Genomic DNA, 19817 nt, shown 5'->3' with positions numbered 1-19817 from the left:
CCACTTACATTGATGATTTGGAAGAAGGGACTGAGTGTAGTGTAGCAAAATTTGAGGCTGACACTAAACTGAGTGGAAAAGCAAGTTGTACAGAGGATGTGGAGAGTCTGCAGGGGGATAGAGATAGGTTAAGTGAGTGGGCCAAGGTCTGACAGATGGAATACAACGTTGGTAAATGTAGATCATCCACTTTGGAAGGAATAATAGAAAAGCAGATTATTATTTAAATGGTGAAAGATTGCAGCATGCTATTGTGCAGAGGGACTTGGGCGTACTTGTTCATGAATCACAAGAAGTTAGCTTGGAGGTACAACATGTTTATTAAGAAGGCAAACAGAATGTTGGCCTTCATTGCTAGAGGAATTGAATTCAAGAGTAGGGAGGTCATGCTGCAACTATACAGGGTACTGGTGAGGCTGCACCTGGAGTACTGTGTGCATTTCTGGTCTCCATACTTGAGGAAGGATATACTGGCTTTGGAGGCAGTGCAGAGGAGGTTCACCAGGTTGATTCCAGGGATGAAGAGGTTAACCTATGAGGAGAGATTGAGTCACCTGAGACTATACTCTCTGAAATTCAGAAGAATGAGAGGGGATTTTATAGAAATATACAAAATTTTGGAAGGGATAGATAAGATGGAAGTAGGAAAGTTGCTTCCATTGGTAGGTGAGACTAGAACTAGGGGACATTGCCTCAAGATTCAGGAGAGAAGATTTAGGACGGAGATGAGGAGAAACTGTTTTTCCCAGAGAGTGGTAAATCTGTGGAATTCTCTGCCCAGGGAAGCAGTTGAGGCTTCTTCATTAAATATATTTAAGAAATAGATAGATTTTTACATAGTAAGGGAATTATGGGTTATGTGGAAAAGGCAGGTAGATGGAGCTGAGTTTACAGACAGATCAGCCATGATTTTATTGAATGGTGGGGCAGGCTCGATGGGCTGGATGGCCTACTCCTGCTCCTATTTCTTATGTTCTTATTAGGAATGGGGAAAGGAACATCAAGAAACATGGAAGAAACACAGGGTGAACTGGAGACCATTCCGCTGGCTTCAGCTTCTATGAAAGATGACTTGTTCACCTGCAACTTGTGGGAATATCATTTTAGTTTATAAGAATTGTACTTGTGTTTTGGAAATCCTTTGGCTTTGTGTTTTAGAAATGGTTTGTAATTTGGAAATGTTTAAGAATAGAAATCCTTTGTGAGTTTTAAATTTGGTTTAAGACTGCATGGATTTAAACACGTATCACTGGAAGTAAATGAACTGTGTTTAAAACTACTTCATTCACCGAAGTGTCTTCTCCTTGGTAGGGAGAGGGGATCCACCACTCGAATAGTGGATATTGGTAGCTAAACTCACCATGGAGAATAAACAAGAAGTGAACTCGTCTTTGAAGATTGGATAGTTACAGTATTATCTCCTTTTAGTGAAAATACTCTTGGTTATTTATATCTGATCAGGTTTAAGGTCTTCATCTGAGTTTAGAATTTCATAGTCAGCAAACCCAATACCATCACATCCTGACAGTTCCTGGCTTTCTGAGGATTCTGCCCTCCATGATTTAGTTAGAGATTTTTTTTTTATTTTGTAATTTAGTAGAATTAAAATGTTTCAGCTAAAATTGGATTAGCTCTTTTTCATCAATAATAATTTAGCAAAGTGATTCAATCAAAGCAGAAAATGCCATTACTGGAAAACATATTGATCGGTACCTGAAAGACTAATCTTGCTTAAGACTGTGAAAATTACAATTTACTGGAACACTTGAAGTATTATTTTTCATTTTTTTTTCTACATGAACCATTGGTGTATTTCCATTAGTTTTTTGTCCTTCTCTTTTCCCATGTTAATAGATCCACTGAGCATCTCCCAATGACTGGCTTAGATCATATCCAATCTTAAAAGTATGCAGAAAAATGAGAAATAATTATAAGGAAAGCTGGAAAGTTAAAACAAATGTCAGAAAATTAATCTGTACTTTAATATTTTGAAAGGAGTGGCATTTGGACTTAATTTTGCTTATCCTTTATTTTCTTGTCAGCCATAATGTTAACTTTGCCATATATTCTGAACTTGACATGAAACATGCTGATATAGTGCAAATGGGCAATTGAAATTAGGCAGAGAAAGGACTTTAAAAGGCATCATTTGAAAATCACTGTCTAAGCAGTAAAGCTGGCCAACAGCATTAATGCAGTTTAGCACTGCCGCTCTTTAAATCATTATCAGCTGATTACAACATCATCACATTTGGCTTTAATTACTCTACCCTTAACCAAATGTTTGCCTGTTTGTAATATCTGTCGGTTAACCACAGAAAATTGTGCTACATGAAGCATTAGATGCAAGACAAGTTACTGAACAAAACCCTCAAAATCTGCCTGCCAAATTCATGAAACTTGCAGCGGTAATTTCATCAAAGCACAAAGAAAAACTGCCAGTAGATATAATGCCATGGAAAAAAGCAGAACCCATATCAAATACAAATGTTGGAACTCTGCCAATTTCCCAGACCTTGCTACTCAAATTTTCAACAAAAAACATTTTTAATGGCACACCCAGAGTCATGCAATACTCAGTTGTTTTGACCAACATTTGGTTTGTGGATTTGGGTCACTTTGGGAGCAAATTCCTGCACTGGGAGGTGACTGGAGTTGTTTTCTTACTAAGCTAAATGCAAAAAAAAGTTAAATTAACCTACATGGACATAGTTTACTTGATGCAGGATAATATTTAGAAACCCAGTGACATTTTTCAAATGTAACTCAGAGTTGAACAGGGATTTAAATATGACTTTAAATTTGCAAACCACTCTCTTTTCTATTCTTTTGCAATGAGAAGGGAAACCAATAACAGTTATCTTTGTTTGATTAGGAGTTGATAGATTGATGTTAATGTACAATAATGAACTCTGTTCCCAATTTAACTGCAATACTGTAAGGTATGCTGAGCTGAAGCCATGTCAGTGGCCAGGCTTGTTTCTTTAATGGATCCTGGAAGAAGTGAAAAACAAACACTGCTTTCTCATTGACCCTCCAGTAGACCACAATCACCATATGTTTTACAGTTCATTGGAACAGATATTCCCCAGTTCCAAAGATTGACATTGTGGAAAAAGAACAGTTCTTCCTCTTTTAGATTGCTACAGTTTCTGTTTTTCTTTTTTTTAAGAATGAGATAGTTGCACATTTTCCAATATACAGAAATAAGGATGAATTTACTTGATATATTGTGCATAAACATATCTAGCACTAGACAAGTGAATTTTATATAACCCTTTAAGTTATGTAATTGGAAGAGTGAAAGAGTAGTGTCTAGGAACTTTTTGATACATCTCTTATCAGTATTGGTCCTGGAGTAAATAATTCCATGCAACATCAACAAAAAAATGTTGTATTTATAAAATATCATTAACTTTATAAAACCTCCCAGGGCATTTGACAAGTTTGGAACCAGGCCATATATAAAATTTAAAGCTTAGCCAAAGAAGTGGGTTTTAAGAAGTGTCTTAAAAGAGGAAAGAGAGATAGAGAAACAGAATTGAAGGGAGGGAATTCTGGGCCATGGCAACCGATGTCAGGACCATCAAAAAACGTTGTGTCAAACTGAGAAGAGCAAAGGACTAGAATAGAAAGTTGAAGGGTTGTGGCACAAACCATCAGCACATACTGGGCCAGGTGATATTTAGCTTTAGCTGGCAGTTCTGGTGCCTGGTTGGAGAAGACATCACCGAATTCAGCATGGAGCCTTGGACCAGAGCACCACTGTACTGAAGTGAGCAGTTAGCTGACTGGTAAAGAAAGCTGTTCCTGACTGGGGTACTAAATGGGTTATTTATTTTCATATGTTTTGTTGCAAAGTGAAAGGAGCCCATTCAAGCCCATGCCACTTCTGAAAGCAATCACATTATTCCTGCTCCTCTACCTGTACTCTGTTCTTTTTAACCTGCTCATCACTTAGCCTGACCTCCACACAGACAACACTGGAGCTCAAGAAGGAACCCAGGCTGCTGAAACAATGAATTGGCAACTTTACCACCTGCACCACATGTTTTTTTTTAATATTTTAAATTAAAATATCAGAAGGTGTGTTAATTGCATACTTTTAATAACTATATTAAAAAAGCAGCAAACTGATTTCAATAGGTTTTAAATTTCTCCACTGTTCAAGACATTTAAAAGCATTTCAGAGATCTTTGACAGTGAGGAGCTGTAAAGGCCATTAGGGCATCAGGATACAGCGTTGCCTTGTCACCACTCTTGAGAAAAGACTCTGGTAATTGAGAATCATAAAGGCACAAGAAGAAGTCCACTTGCCCTCTTAAACCTGGCCAGTCATTTAATCAGATATGGTTGATCCAATGTTGGCCTCAACCCCAGGACCACATGCTGCCCAAAACACTTTACTTGATTGAAGCTTGTGTACTGTATCCTTCATTTTGTATACTGTCACATACCTCGTGGGTATCTTGTGAGTATGATGTAATGGTCTTGTGATGGTGGAGTGATGTAATTTTCCCGCTAGTGTGAGGTCACATGATGACATATTCCCTACAGGTATATAAAAGGGGAAACCCCTGTTGTCACGCAGTTTCACTGTTTGCGGATGATGGGGCCTTGTGGAAAAGAGGCAGGAACATGGAGCATATAGTTAGGAAACTACAAGGAGCAATTGATGAAGTGGTGGAGTGGGGTTATGATCGGGGATGTAGATTTTCTGTAGAAAAAAACTGTAACTGTATTTTTCACCAGGAAAAGAATTGAGGTAGGGAAGAGGTAAAAGAATGACTTATGAGAACAGGTTGAGTGAACTTGGCCTTTCCTCCTTGGAGCGACGGAGGATGAGAGGTGACCTGATGGAGGTGTATAAGATGATGAGAGGCATTGATCCTGTGGATAGTCAGAGGCTTTTTCCCAGGGCTGAAATGGCTATCATGAGAGGGCACAGTTTTAAGATGCTTGGAAGTAGGTACAGAGGAGGTGTCAGGGCTAAATTTTTTTTTACGCAAAGAGTCGTGATTGTGTGGAATGGGCTGCCAGTGACAGTGGTGGAGGCAGATACAACAGAGTCTTTTAAGAGACTCTTGGATAGGTACATGGAGCTTAGAAAAATAGAGGGATATGAGTAACCCTAGTTAATTTCTAAAGTAAGTACATGTTCGGCACAGAATTGTGGGCTGAAGAGCCTGTATTGTGCTGTAGGTTTTCTATGTTTCTATGTTTATTCCCCAGGTCTTAAGTCACTCCATCCGATGTCATAGCTCTTCAATCTTACTGCCAATTTCTACTCCCACTCCTGACACCAAAGTGGTGAGTGTTCGATCCAAGATGACAGACAAAAAGGGATTATTTATCTCAACTGCTGGTTTTATTGCAATGAGCTTAGTAACAGATGGAATGCAAATACTCGGTGAGAACCAACTCAGGCACATGTAGGCGGGGGAGGTGATTATTACACACCCTGGTTACAGTCAGGGTGGCTCACAAACATACAAGCAAAGAACTGTATAACCCGAGCTAAAATGTAGCAATAAATTAAATCGAACACCTCTCCATAATTTCACAAACGCATTTTAAAGCAAGTACATCTGACCACTAGGAATGAAAGGGTGAGTTCTCGACCACACCCCTGGAGCACCACAATATCTAACAGGGGACGAAGACAATCTTGGAACATTACATTCAGATTAGAACAATGGCATTGTATCTGGACAAAATAGCATGGGTTCAGAGTTGTTCAAGGGAATTTGGGTTGGATATCATGGTTGGTTGTTTTCACAGTTTAGCTTCAAGAGCAATCATTGTAATATATTAAGGATGGAACATAAGCCATTTAAGAAAGATTACGAATAAATCATGAGAAAATAACAGAGTGGTATTCCAGCAGGCCAAGGACAAAGGAAACAGCAGGAATCTCTTGGTCATCTGCTGGAACTTCAGTGGATCTGCTATGCAGAGGCTAGTAAAATTCAGAAAAGCTGTGACATCAAATGTAACAACTAATAAAAATCCTGCATACAATTTGTTTATAAGAAAGAATGTTATTACTGGTTCATATAACCTCTTAGTTACTGTATACTAACAATTCTCCAAAGTGAAAACGCAAGGTTATCATATGCAGACCTTTAACCTCAAACAGCTTCCTGAATCTAACAAGCAACTCCCCCCAAATAAAACCAAAACAAATTTCTTATAAGTTTTCCAAAGCTAGCAGTGTGAAACCTGAAACCAGCAAAAAAGAAATTGTGAAAATGGGTGGATGACATTTCTTATTGGCTTTTGGAGGTGTTGATTTTCTCTTCTCATAATATCATCCAGTATCAATACGGAACTTATATCCTCTGAATCCCCCTTTACAGATAACAGTCCCCATTCCTTTCTCTCCCACCAACTCCTGACCCATCTAGATCCCAGCCCATAGAGTCAGTACCAATGTGTGGGTCTCTGTCCCTTCTCATGATTAACAACCTTTATTCCCTCATCTCAGCCTGTGTGGATACTGGTCCCCGTCCTATTCTTCCAGAATAAATAACAGCTCCTGTCCTTACTCCCTCCGTAGATATCATATCCCAACCCCTCTCGCAGATACTAGTCCCTGATTTCCTAACGACTCTGTAGATACTGGTTCCCAATAGCCCCTCTATTTGTTGCCCGTCCCTAATTCACTGGGATTAGTGTTAGTCTTCTGTCTTGTTTTTTTGACTGTTCCACCTCATTTCTCTTGCAACATCCCCTTGCCCCATTTTCCAATCCAAGCTCCGGTGACGACCTCCTCCCTCCCCCTCCAGATGGACCTGGAATTGCAGCCTCTGTGAGGAATACTGGAAGCACATTTTGTTTCTGAAAATGCAGAATTCTGGTGATTTACACCTGAAATCTCAGGCTTTCAGCCTCCGACACATGCAAGGCTTTAAGCGGAGGTCACGGGCATCCCACTGCTACTCCACACTCTACAGCACTCCTTCGAGTTCACTGCAACTTCACAAGATCATCAAAATAAACTTATGTTAGAAATGCATTTCAGGGCTTTCCCACAGAGGTGGCATGATGGTGCAGTTAATAGAACCACAGCCTGACATCAGCAGAGTTCAATCCTGTCTATGGGTGCTGTCTAGGTGGTCTTTCTTCCTGTGGCCAGTTGGATTTCCTCCAGGTGCTTTGGTTCAGATAGCCATTAGATACAGAAAGACCATGGCTGTTGATGAAATAAAAGTCATCTACTCCTCCGTGCCCCCCACCCCACCAAATGGCATGAAAAAGAAAAGACACAAAACTCGCAGACCCCAGACTCCCCTCCCCTCGCCTGCAGGAAAAAATAGCCACAATAACAATCCATGACCCCCTACACATAACAATCCCTGACCCCACCTCACTCACAAAACAGTGACAGTAACACCAAACCCCCAATCCCCCCCCTTACACACAAAAAAATTAACAGATCACTCACCTGCCAATCATGCACAAGAAAACATTGAGAAACTTAAGGAAACCAATGTAAAGTATGGTCCAGTAATCTCATAAATCTCAGAATATGGAAATATCTTTTCACCCACATGTAAGGAGAGCAGCCGCACGAACTCAGTCCTTCCATACAGAGTGACTGCCGACCCAGGTCTGAACGCTGCTGATCCCAGTTGAATGCACTGACCCGGCTACTGACCATCTCTGTTGGGAGCCATTGCTGACCCCCCTCCCCACCCCCTGCATTCACCTCGCTGTTTCAATCCTTCTCGCTGCTTCGAGATGGAGTCATTCATTTATGACCCCGCCTCATTCATGTCTCTGGTCTTCTGAGTCTCTGCCTCTGTCAGCTTACGTTCTCGGACTTTTTTTGGTCTCCCCCCCCCCCACACCCCACCCTGTCTCTGATCTCCACGGGCAGCTCTCTGGACACTGCATAGAGCTGGATTCCTTGATTGAGATTCAAACGGTATGTCAAAAGCTCCAACAGTTTCCGTTCAGTAACACAAACAAGATGAAAAGAACAAGCAGAAGGCATAGAAAAAGTGAAACAATTGGCAAGAGTTGCTATCTGCAAGATATCGCCTGAGGAATCATTGTTCGCTGGCACCATCTTGACCGGAAGGAGGCTATAAGCCCTGTTCTTCTGATTGGAGAATTGAACTTGAGATGTGGTCTGACGTTGGTTCTCCACAGGCCTGGCAAGGTGCAGGAGGGTATCATATTCATTGCCCATCACACATAGATTATACAGGAGAATGGGCATTAACCAAGACTTGTCCAGCCTTTCAACCTTAATTAATAGTAGCCTTTGGTATCTTAAGTTGAAGAGCAATATAACAAAAAATAGTATTTTGCTACAGGTCAGCATCAGGGAGTGTAAATGATGGAAGAATAATTATTAATGCAAGACCTTAGTAATAGCAGAAAAAGAATCCAATTTTGTGATACAGCCAAAACTACAACAAAACGGGACTTGTTTGCTTCAGCACTAAAGTACTTGGATTTTATGGGTGAGGTTAACTCTAGATGCCTCCAGTCTTGTGAAAGGCAGTATGGAACTTGGGGGGGGTGGGGGGGGAAACTACACTAAATATCTAAAAGGAGGTCTTCAGCAATGATTCTCTAAAATTTTCCTCCAGTTACTCCTTGCAATTATAGGCATGGAACAAATTTTGGTGCACAACTTTGTTTAATCTTTATGCCGTTCCAACCACAGCGAAACAAAACTGGAGTAGTACTGTTGCTTGGGATCTAGTCTTTGATATCATTGAAGGAAACTAATGTTTGAGTTGGAGCAGGAGGATGGATATTTATGAGACATTTTAAGAGGTGTTGTGGACAAAATAATCATGTTATGCATATGTTAAGCAAGTTAAAGTAACAGGTAAACAGTATAACACTGTGAGAATGATGTAAGGCACTATTAATATGCACATCAGTCATCAATGTGGTTAGAAAGAGATATTTATGTGAAATGCAGATCTCTACAGTGTGTACTACTTTGCTATTAACTTCTTTTAAAATAGCATTTAACCCATATCCTGCTGGTGCATTTCATGAAGTTGCTATAATTGCACACTCGAGGTATGGCTGCGTGGTGGTTAGATTACTGGGTTAGTCGATGAAATTCTTCACCACTGATCCAGAGACCAGAGTATGAGTCCCACCATTGTAAGTAATGAATTTTAATTCAGGTGCTAAGTATATCAAGAGTTTAATAAACAGAATTTCCTCTCAATAACCATGAGTGTGAAATCGCTGGATTAGGGAATTAGGGACTGATATCTATAGGGGGGAATAGGGTCTTGTAATTGGAACATGGAGAATGTAACATGGAACATGTAATTGGAGAATGCTATGTACATAGGGAAAGGGAAGGAGTTGCTGATTGCTATCAAGAGAGGGAGGGTTGAGGAATGACCATTGCAACTTGCAGAGAAGGGATTTTGCTGTCCTTACCCATTTTCACCTGGCTGGTTGATTCCCAACTGCCTCATCAGTTCAGGCATTAGTGATGAGTGTCATTTAACATCTCTGGCTGAGAAGCTGAAATGTGTGGAGTCCAATATTTTATTAAAAAGGAAATGTCAATGTATTTTGCTTTTTCCTCATAATGCTGCCTCTATTTTGCTGCCTCCACTTTGCTACTTCCTTAATGTATTCTTTTTTCCATCCTTTTTTCCACCTTTTATGTACCAGATTTAACAGTGAATTCACCCACTGTAATTCTTACTGGACTTCCTGTGTGTTTGGTTCTCCATCCTTAAATCTCATTACTTAATGGGAGATGCTGTTGGTTTCATTGGGATTCCATTTAAAAGTGTTCTGAAATATTCACTGGATGAACAATTAAAATTCGGTTATCACTTTTAGCCTACATTGCAGTAAGGGTAAGTAATTGGCAGAATCCCTGTGTTCACGGTTCACTGCTTCTGAAAATACTGAAATAGATGGTTAAGGTAGACATGGAATAGCACATATAACAAAGGTCAGTGTTAGAGCCCTCAAAAAGAATGCCCAAAGGGTGCCTAATCTAATAATTTTTCAGTCATCTCAGCCAATCACCCCAGATGGGAGTGATACTGCATACTCAGTTAAATGGCATTCACAGTTTCGTAGGGATCCACCAAGCCTCAGTCAGTGCCACTTAGCTCATGGGTGTCCGCTGCACTTGTGTGGTCAGAAATGGAGGTCACAGATGAGCTGTAGGTCAGAAGCTGGTGGATTCTCACCTGTGGCTCCACTGGCGGATTTTCTATCATATCCAGAAGTTGCTTGAGTTGCCCAGCATATTTCACATCTGATCTCTCTGACTTACACCGGGGACGATTGATTTAAGAACATTGATCTTATTCACTTAAATGGAGATTGCAACAATATTTAAAAATATACAACTGAGCACTGGGCTTACTTTCTTTTAATTATTATTTTATGTTTTTTTTTCCAGTTTGAATCCATTTGAATAGTTTTTAAATGCCTCATTGGATAGCAGTGAGCTCATTCTGGGGCAGGGTCATTGGATATGGGTCCTAAGGTCAAGCTACCACTCAGAGTTTACTTTGCCTTGCAGACTGACACTTGTACACCTTGTTCAGCCCTTTGTGTCCAAAAAGGTTTATGTACTCTGCTTCAATACATGAAAGCTGTTTCAATATCAGACGAAAGGAAAATTAGTGTTGTTGGCTATGAAGCCAGTAATGCTTTCTCTCTAAATTTGTTGACAAATAATTCATTATACATGTGATGTATGATTTATATACAAAGCAAAAGTGTTTTATGACACAAGTACCATTATCAACACTATCATACCCTCAAAACTAATCAATACACTCTAAGATCTAGGCCTCAATAGCTCATTGTGGAATTAGATCCTCAGTTTCCTCATTTTAGACCCTAGTAAGTTTAGATTGGCAAAAACATCTCCTCCACAATCGCTATTAGCATAGGTGCACCACAAGGCTGTGTGCTAAGCCCCCTGCTCTACTCACCTTATACTTATGACTGTGAGGCTAAGGACATCTCCACTGCCATATTTAAATTTGCTGATGACACCGCTATCATTAGCTGAATCACAGGTGATGAAGAATTGTCGTATAGGAGGGAAGTAGAAAAGCTGGTAGAGTGGTGCCACACAACAACTTCTCACTAAACACCAACAAAACCAAAGAGTGGATTATTGACTTCAGGAGGAGAAAACCAGTGGTTCATGAGCCAATCCTCATTGGGGGATCAGAGGCGAAGAGGGCCAGCAACTTTAAATTCTTGAGCATTTTCATGTCAGAGGATCTGTCCTGCGACCAGCACTCAAGTGCCATTTCAAAGAAAGCACGGCAGCACCTCTACTTTCTGAGAAGTTTGTGCAGGTTCGGCATGTCATCTAAAACTTTGACAAACTTCTATAGATGCACAGTGGAGAGTATCCTGACTGCTTGTATCATGGAAACACTGGTCCCTGAGAATTGAAAAGCCAACAAAAAGCAGTGGATACAGCACAGTTCATCACAGGAAAATCCCTCCCCATCAGTGAGCACTTCTACTAAAAGCACTGCCACAAGAAAGCAGCATCCATCATCAAGGTCCTCCATCATCCAGGCCATGCACTCTTCTCACTGCTAACATCGAGAAGGAGGTACAAGAGCCTTAGGTCCCATACTACAAAGGTTAACGAACAGTTATCACCCTTTAACCATAAACCTCCTGAATAAGCATGGAAAACTTAATTCACCACAACACTGAACACAGCCTATGGACTCACTTTCAGGGACTCTACTCATATGGTTGTAACACCAAACATGAAACTCACCAAAACAAAAACATGGGGAACCTAAAGATGAGTGTCTACTTCATCCTTTACATTAATGAGGTGCACACATGACCTGGTGGCATCGTGATGTATGCCATTCACATACTTATACCTATATCATGTAATGAATTTTTTAAACAACAAATAATGCTTAATCAAACAATATATTTATACCATTACTCAAATATTGCTGAAATATTAAATACACAACACTCCTCCCTGCTAGGCTGTAAACTCCAACTCAATATGGAATCCATCTGAACTTGTATACAGGACGTATACAGTAAACTGCATAATACAAACACTATATAAGCACCCACAGCATAGTCAATTCTAAATTGTCCCTCAGGTCTGAAAATTTAATCATTCCAGAGACTTTCTTACTCTTGTGGGTTAACATCTTTCCTGACAAGAGGAGGTGGTTACTCTACTTGGCAGGAGAGACTTGTGCTGTGAAACAATCTCAGGTTCTGGGGCCTCCTCTATGGTGGTTGTAAGTGTTGACTGTGGGACTGTGGGAAGTGGTTCTAACTGCTTTGGACACCCTTCTTCCCTAACAATTGACTCCGTTCTCCTCAACTGATCAATGTGTTATTTTATGGATGACATCAGATGCAATCTCCACTTGTAGGAAAGTGGTCCAGTTCTGTCCTTAATCATTCCAAGTACCAATTCTTGATCACCTCTATAGTTCCTTACCAGGACTGCTTGTCCAAGAGTGAAACATCAATCCCCCTTGTTTAAGAAGGCCTCAATTTGTCTCAGCTGTTTGTCCTGCATACTTCTTCTGAGATTCGGTTAAAGGAGATCCAAGCATGAGCATAAGGGATGGCTGAGACACAGCATAGCTGGTGACTTGTTGGTTGTGAGCTGTGCTGCATTGACATGCAAGGAGGAAATTGGTGAGCTTCTGAAAAAGCGTCAGTGTAGTGTGCTCTGTTGACACCACTCGCAGTGTTCTTTAGACTCTAGACAAAACTCTCCACCGATCATTTGTAGCTGGGTGGTACAGTGCAGATGTAATATGTCTTATTCCATTCATTTTCCGGAATAACCGAAACTGTTCTGCAACTAAGTGTTCTGGAACATTATTCCTAGATAAGAAGGCTCCTCAACACATCAACAGTGTGAGGCTGTAGTGGAGGCTATCGGGAAAACTTCTGGCCACTTTTTAGCTGCATCCACCACTACCAAGAAATTTTTGCCCATGAGTGGTCTGGTAAAATCCACATGAATCCTCTGCCAAGGCAATGCAGGCAATTGCCAGGGATGGAGAGGTGCTGCTCATGGCATCTTCTGGATGGATTGGAAACCCAAACAGTGCGTGGAAAGCTGCTTGAGCTGCTGATCAATCCCAGCCACCAGACAAAGCTTTGAGCCAATGCTTTCATTTTGACCATGCTCCTCCACCACTTGGATGGTACATTTCTTCCTCTGTGCATAAGGCAACCCCCATCATAGCACTGGTAAAACTTGGTGAACTGGAACTTCTGCTACACGTTCCGATCATTTGGGGTTGCCATGTAGACCTGAGACAGTGTGCAGTCTTTTCTATTTCCTTTTGGATCATATCTGCTGCAAGGAGACTTCTGATTTGCATTAGGAAGAGTCTGTTAAGAGAAATGTTCTCTTCTGTATACTTCTCAGTTATTTTCTTTTCCAAGGGTAAACGGGTTAATACAGCAGCATTTCTATAATTAGTTGTCCTCTTCATTTTGATCTTGTGATTGTATCCTCCAAGAACTGCTGCTGTTAGTGGAACACCCTTCTGTGGATTGTAAACGGACACCAATGGCTGATATTCAATAATGAGGGTAAACTCTCTTCCATACATGTATTGGGTTGAAATGTATTATACTCCAAGGCAGACTCAAGGCCTCTCTGTCAATCTGTGCATATACTTTCTCTGTAGTGGTAAGGGCACATGATGAAAAGACTATGGGGTGTTCACTTCCATCACTCATAACATGTGACATGACTGCACCTGTACCATAAGGTGAAGTGTCACAGACAAGCTTAATCAATGATGTGAATCATAATGTGTGAGTACAGTGTCTGACGTCATCAGTTCCTTTACCTTTTGGAAAGCCACCTCACACTGCTTTGCCCATTGCCAATTCTTCCCGATCTGTAGTAATGAGTTCAAGGGGTGGAGCGCAGGAGCCAGGTTTGGCAAGAACTTGTTATAGTAGTTGACAAATCATAAAAATGACTGCAACTGTGAAACATCCTTTGGCCTTGGAGCATCCGTCACCGCCTGAATTTTCCCAACACACATGTGTAATTCTTGTGCATCAATGATGTGACCACAGTAAGTGATGCCTGGTTTAAAGCATTCACACTTGTTGTGTTGTGCTGTGGGAATGCATGCCTCAATGACTCGTAGAGTTATTCTGGCTGGAGTCAGGCCCTTATGCTTTGGCTCTTAGAAACATAGAAAACCTACAGCACAATACAGGCCCTTCGGCCCACAATGCTGTGCCGAACATGAACTTACTTTAGAAATTACCTGGGGTTACCCATAGACCTCTTTTTTTAAGGTCCATATACCCACGAAGGGTCACCCTCGCCAAACAGGTTAAATGGTAGAGGTCAGACTAAAAGTGGTCCAGGTTCAGGGGTTCAGCTCAGATTAGACAACCTTGACTGGTCAAACAAACCTGTTACAGAAACAGCAATGAAGAATCCCTCTATATCTGTGTGCCAATTCAGCATGGAGCCTTGGTCCAGAACACTACTGTACTGACAGTGGTGAAAACTTGAGAGGAAGCTACTGGCACGATGAAGGAAGCCCTGAACACCGCCGAGACCAAGACCAAAATTGATTTTGGACAGATGGAGATGAAGGACCTTCATTACTTCCCCAAACGCCAGCAGGCGCAATGAGCAATAGTAAGTAAGACAGTGATAATAAACTTGATTCTGATTCTGCAATAAGTTATCAAATAGACTGAATCAATTAGTGTTGATTTACAGGCTGCTTGTAATTCTGATTCTGCAATAAGTTATCAAATAGACTGAATCAATCAGAGTTGATTTACAGGCTGCTTGTTCCTAAAGCAACATACAATGCTTGCTTTTCCAAGCCAGGATAGTTCATCCCCACTAACATGTAAACAATTAGTTAGAAAGGGAATGACATCTGGAAATGACCCTGCTACATGCCAATATCCCTAGGGGCATGAGGGGCAGGGTTATGTCACTGTACTAATGATCTGGAGTTGCTCTTCAACACTCACCACGAAAGTTTTAATGCAGCTAATTAAATAAATCTGAATCAAAATGCTGAATCAGTAATGATGATCATAAAACTACCAGATTATTGTTTGAAAAAAAAACATCTGCTATAATTTAAGGAAGGAAATTGGGTGTCCTTAGCTGGCCTGAGACTCGAGGCCGCAGTATCGTGGATTGCTCTTAATTGCTGCACCAAGTCAGGCAATGGCAGCACTAAAGGACAGCTCTGCCTCAGAAACTTGCATCCCAAGAATAAATAAAAAAAATAAACATGTGATATAAACTGCAATTTACAAAGGTGACAGGTGGTTCGAAACAATAAGTGCCACAATACCATTCCTTCCCCAGCTTCTGCCTTCCTTTGTAATTTTATTTTTCATTGGGTTTCCTTTCCAAGAGTTAAACATTGGTCTGTCCAAGCTCCCAGCAAATCTAGTTCATAAGATGTAATTTGAACGGTCTAACAAGCATTTTAGAGGAAACAAAAACCTTGGCACTATTTTTACTGGAGGACAGGGTGTTTCTAGACTGTTTAACCATTACATCTATTGGAAATATAAGCTACTGAGTGATCAGAAATCAAATATGTTTGTACATTTTTCAAACCCAATTATTTTATGCAGTTGTAGATTTCTCCAAATAAGGTACTGCTTTCTAATGAGTGATTTAATGAATTTTACAGAAACTCTTTCTCAAAATGCAGTGAAATAGCCTGTACCAAACTACAGAACATAAGGCACTTTGGCAAAATAATGATTTTCCTTGTAATTTTAAATCTTTTAAAATATACACATCTCTGTTTTAAAGGATCTAGTTATTACATTGTGTCTTTTAATATTAATAATATAATACCTTGAATAATATTAATCTTGATTCATGACACAGAAATATGAAACCTATTTTGTGTGGCAATATTTTTAAAATAAATGTGCAACAAAATTATTGTTGCCAAATCACAACCATCTGTCCAGAATATACAGTATATCTCAGCAGTACATTGTGATCCTTTAGCCTGAAAAAAAATGGGCCAGTTCATCCTGGAACCAATACGCTCTCTGGCAACTGTAACAGGGAGCTGGCTAACTGGCATAAAGGGACCTTGTAAGATGTAAGGATGTAAAGGAAAAGAAGCTGGCTTGCAGGTACAACAAGTAATGAAATCTTGGCTTTTACTACAGAAGAAATGATGTATAAAAGTAAGGGATTTTGTTATTTTACTTGCTGCTGATGGGGTCACACTTGGACAACTGCATGCAGCTCTGGTCTCCATTTTTATTGTTTATTTAGATAAGTAGCATGGTAATGGGCCCTGCCATCCCAACACGCTTGCGCACCCAGTTATATTTTATACTTTATTGTTGTCAAACAATTGATACTAGAACGTACAATCATCATAGCGATATTTGATTCTGCGCTTCCCGCTCCCTGGATTACAAATCGATAATAAATATTAAAGATTTAAATTGTAAATCATAAATAGAAAATAGAAAAATGGAAAGTAAGGTAGTGCAAAAAAAAACTGAGAGGCAGGTCTGGATATTTGGAGGGTACGGCCCAGATCCGGGTTAGGATCCGTTCAGCAGTCTTATCACAGTTGGAAAGAAGCTGTTCCCAAATCTGGCCGTACAAGTCAGTTACACCCATCTGACCAATTAACCCACTAATCCGTACATGTTTGGAATGTGGGAGGAAACCCATGTGGGAGAATGGAGTGGCAGAATTGAACATGGGTCACTGCTGCTGTAATAGCATTCTGCTAACTGTTGCACTATCGTGCAACTTCAGAGGATATATTCACATTGGAGGCAGGAAAGACAAGATTCACTAACTTGACTCTGGGATGAGGGAGTTGATGTAGGACACAGGGTTGAGCACGCTGGATATTTTGTTACTGGAATATAGAAGAATGAATGTTGGGTTTGTTGAAACATAGGCGGTTCTGAGGGGGACTGGCAAGTTTGATGCAGAGAGGATATTCTTTCTGGAGGGATAGGGGGTTTGTGATCTAGAACTAGGGTGTCTGATTTCAGAATAAGGGTGTGCACATTTAAGAAAGAGTGAAAAAGTGATTTCTATTCTCTGAAGTTCATGAATCTCTGGAATCCTTTTCTCTAGGCAGCAATGGAGACAGAACATTGGAAGTATTGTTACATCATCAGCAACAATGAATATAGAATTGAGTCAGGTTTTATAAACAAACAAACATTTATTAAACTCTGCTCAACAATAGTGAAAAGTATTCAAACGACTAACTTAACCAGAAGTTAACTGCTATACGGCAACTCTGGAACAGTTCTTAAAGTGGTAAATTCAAACACAGTCTTAAAATGATAAATTCGAATGTCCAAGTGATTTATACAGTCAGTAAGGAGAGACTTCTCTGGAAACGGACTTCTTCGAAGACATGACGTTACTGCTGATCCCATCCAAAGGATTCACGATGAAGGAAATAAAATGGCTTAAAGGAACTGACCTTTTTCCTGGGCTATCTCACACGCAGGCCACTTTTCCTGAACGAAGATTCAATAAGGTTGATCCTTTATGAAACCGCCGAACGACACCAACTTTACTCAATCCTTTGGGTTCCTGTACTTTGGTAAAGTCTTCACTCTCCAATACTAGACAGTAAAGGTAAATCAAAGGTACCCCAAACAAAAGCTGGCAGCAACTGACGAAACTGCTGGCACAACGATTTTACCTTACAATAGAAAGTAAAACTCCACCTTAAAACGAAACTGCGTGATGAGACGAATGTACAGCATAACGGAGTAACTGACAAATTAAACAACGAACTAAACTGTGTGACTTCTTCTTCTTCTTCTTCTTTTATGGCGGTCAGCACCCAGCTTAATGGTGCATTACTGCCACCTTCTGCTCCGGAATGTGCAATAGACTTACATTCCAAATTCCTTCATCCAATCATACACACATATATACCCTAACCTACATTCTATCCTTCCATCTATTCCTGCTTATTCATCATATCCTATAAAAAACCCCTGTACCCCTTAAGAAAGCTAAAAATACCCTGACCTGTGCTTTCTCACCCATGCCCAGCAACCCTTTTAATGTGAGTTCCTGCACCCCCAATTCCCTTAGATTATCATCACCTCTCTCCGTATTCCATACTTCCTGCAACTCAGAACTACATGTTCTACTGAGTCCTCTTCCTGACATTCCTCACACAATCCTGGCTGGTGTTTTCCTATCACTTTCAATGTTTTGTTTAACGTATAGTGCCCCAGCCTTAACCTAGTCCACACGGTCTCCTCTCTTCTGTATCCACTACCTAGCCTAGTACCTGCAACACTTTTTTGTATTTGATATAAATGCCTCCCTTTCCCCTCCCTGTCCCATCTTTCTTGCCACATTTGGTTGATTTTTTTCCTCAGATTACACACTTAACCTCTGCTTTACTGATACTAATGTGCATTTCTATATTTTCTTTCTTTAACACCCTCTTTGCCAACTCATCCACCCTTTCATTCCCCTTCACCCCTACATGTGCTGGAACCCATAAAAATTTTACCCGACCTCCCTGATTTGCAATTCTTGTGACTTGTGACTTCATAAAGTACATCTTGCCAACTGTTTGAGTGAAAAGACCTTAAACTTGTTAGGACTGAGGATAAATCTGAACGTATCAACACTTTGACTTGTCTAGCTTTCTCCACCCATCGCAACGCAACCAACACTGCCAGCATCTCCACTGTATACACCCCTAATTTATTAGATGTTCTCCTGCTGATTCCAATTTCTTTTGCTGGTATAGCCACCCCAAGTCCTGTCACTCCTGTTTCAGGTTCCTTAGCACCATTCGTATAAATCTCAGTATAATCACTATATTCTTCCATCACATGACAGTTGAATGCACTTACCAAATCAGTTTTATATTTTCCTTTCCTTTTTACCTCTAACAAATGCCAGTCTATGTCAGGCCATACAAGCTTCCATGGAGCTACAATCAGATAAACTGCTGAAGGACTTGCCCTTAGATCAAACACTTCACATTCTTTAGCAATATCATTCCCTACACCACTAAAGTTATCCCTCTGAAACCTCCCATTTTCTTGCAACACTCCTTTTGCAGGGTGAGAATCATTGTGTTCCTGCAAATTAGCCCAGTAGTTTGCCATCAATTGCGTCCTTCTTAGTTCCAAAGGCATTACTCCCATTTCTACCTGTAGGGCTGATACTGGTGATGTTTTAAAAGCCTCACTGCACACTATCAAAGCCTGAGCCTGAATCACATCTAATTTCCTTATAAGAGACCTAGCTGCTGATCCATATGCTATATTTCCATGGTCCAACACAGATCTTACTAAAACCACATACATTCTCTTCAACGCTGAACAACTAGCTCCCCATTCCCTACCAGTCAAACATCTCATCACATTTATTACTTTTTTACATTTCTCCTCAACTTTCCTGATATGTTCTGCCCACGTTAATTGTGAATCAAATATAACTCCCAGAAATTTAAATGATGGGACTTGAGAAACTCAGTTACAGAGAAAGGTTGAATAGGTTAGGACTTTATTCCCTTGAGCGTAGGAGAATGAGGGGAGATTTGATAGAGATATATAAAATTATGATGGGTATGGATAGAGTGAATGCAAGCAGGCTTTTTCCACTGAGGCAAGGGGAGAAAAAAACCAGAGGACATGGGTTAAGAGTGAGGAGGGAAAAGTTTAAAGGGAACATTAGGGGGGGCTTCTTCACACAGAGAGTGGTGGGAGTATGGAATGAGCTGCCAGACGAGGTGGTAAATGCAGGTTCTTTTTTAACATTTAAGAATAAATTGGACAGATAC

Source organism: Mobula birostris, chromosome 8, assembly GCF_030028105.1.
Source record: "Mobula birostris isolate sMobBir1 chromosome 8, sMobBir1.hap1, whole genome shotgun sequence".
NCBI classification, from domain to species: Eukaryota; Metazoa; Chordata; class Chondrichthyes; order Myliobatiformes; family Myliobatidae; genus Mobula; species Mobula birostris.
The sequence above is the reverse complement of the archived record's forward strand: the minus strand, read 5'-3'. Positions refer to the sequence as shown.